The 1,697-nt window shown below is 40.9% G+C and overlaps 1 non-coding gene across 1 annotated transcript; it reads right to left on the minus strand.

Moving 5' to 3' along the window:
- Positions 1–1,273: 1,273 nt before the first annotated feature.
- Positions 1,274–1,345, minus strand: TRNAP-AGG (transfer RNA proline (anticodon AGG)). Its single transcript has one exon. It is a non-coding gene; the product is annotated as a tRNA-Pro (tRNA).
- Positions 1,346–1,697: the final 352 nt, after the last annotated feature.

Here is a 1,697-nt window from a genome sequence, read left to right on the forward strand (position 1 = left end):
CCTGCGAACTCGTATAATGGCTCGTTATGGATCTGTCAACCCGAACACAGGGCTTAACTACGCCATATAACTTTGGTCCTGATTTGGTCAGGAAATCAGAGACGTTTACCTTGACTTGTGTCTTAGGTTTAAGATGTGGATAGATTGTCACCTGTTCTGTGAGGATCGTTTTTTGTAACCCTACCTTGAAGTAGACACCAGGTCTTTACCTTGGTTTGTTTCTTATCGAGTGTTAGAGAGGTGTTATATTTGTTATTGTGGCTGTTAAGCTCACTTTAGCTAGCAGCATATTGACTGATTCCTCCACTGTGAAGTATATACCTGAAGTGTGATTGTTAAATATATCTGTAGAACTTAGGTAACTTCCCTTTTCAAACCTAGCGTGATTTTTAGCACGTCTGAATAAACGAATGTATGATAAACACCAAGAACGGTCTAGCATTTGTTAGTGTGATGAGAACCGGAATCGTCTGTGACCATTAAATATGGCTTACCGTTCCTGTGGTAATCTGTATGATTTGCAGAGCCTTTCTACTGTTATATGTTAAATAAAATTTATTTAGAAGAATGTGTTTATAATCTGAAGTCAATGAGTAAGAATGAATAGTTACTGTGTTTCAATGCTTCAAGATGTGGATTAGGAGACTGGCGACTGCTTCAAGTGCATTATCAGAGGTCAGGTCTTTTTGAGTGTGGGATTACACCAACACGCCGAGAAGAGGACCAGGATTGTGGACCAAACATACTTGAGGAAATTTACATAGTTTCGAAAAAAAATGTAAAACAATGTGTGTCGTGATCAAGGTAATCAAGGCCAAAGACAAATTTATATGTTTTAGATTGTCAAGGCGGGGCGTGGTCGGACAACTAACACACTCAAGCAAGAAGGTTTGAGTATAAGAATAGAATCGGAGAGGATGTCAGCCACAAAAGGTGCAGGTCCACAGTCGGACGACAGGGGAAATGCAGGACCCAGAACAAGGTATGGGCCAGCTCTAACGATTGTGTACAGTCGAACTTTTGTGGGAGTGTGAATAGATGAGTATTGACAGGCTAACCCTGGGGATGGACTTATGTGATTCTTGGTGGGAGTTTAGGATGTTTGTGTGAGGTATGAACTGATTTGGGTCTATACCTTGGACTAACCGGTCAAAAGTATAGACCGGTTAAATGGACTAAACACCCACTTTTGCACCTCCCGGAAATCGAATTTAGGATCCTAAATTACAAGTCGAAAACATAGTCACAGTGCTATCGAGACAAAAAGGTTATCGGGCCTGTCCGGGAGTTGAACCCTGGGCCTCTCGCATCCTAAGCGAGAATCATACCACTAGACTAACAGGCCTATATATATAAATATATTGGATCATGTATATCTTCCAAAAAGAGTCAATGACGCTCCAGAAAACATTTAAGCAAGGCATAATTTCCTTTTGTTTGGCAATGTATGCCTCACCGTCCCTCCAAGGAGGGGACAAATCACTTGCATTCTCGGTCATTAAAGCGACAAATGAATACCCAAGGGGAATATCGTAGCTCGTCTGCCTTCTCGAGCAAAATAATTAACACACCCTTTGTAGAAATGGTAATAACAAAACATCGGAAACGTACAAAATCAGAGCACAAATCTCCAAGAAAATTGAAGAGAGAAATACCTCAAGTACTATTCGAGTCCTCACCAGTGACGATAAAATTGC

This window comes from Procambarus clarkii, chromosome 52 (assembly GCF_040958095.1).
Source record: "Procambarus clarkii isolate CNS0578487 chromosome 52, FALCON_Pclarkii_2.0, whole genome shotgun sequence".
Classification (NCBI taxonomy): Eukaryota; Metazoa; Arthropoda; class Malacostraca; order Decapoda; family Cambaridae; genus Procambarus; species Procambarus clarkii.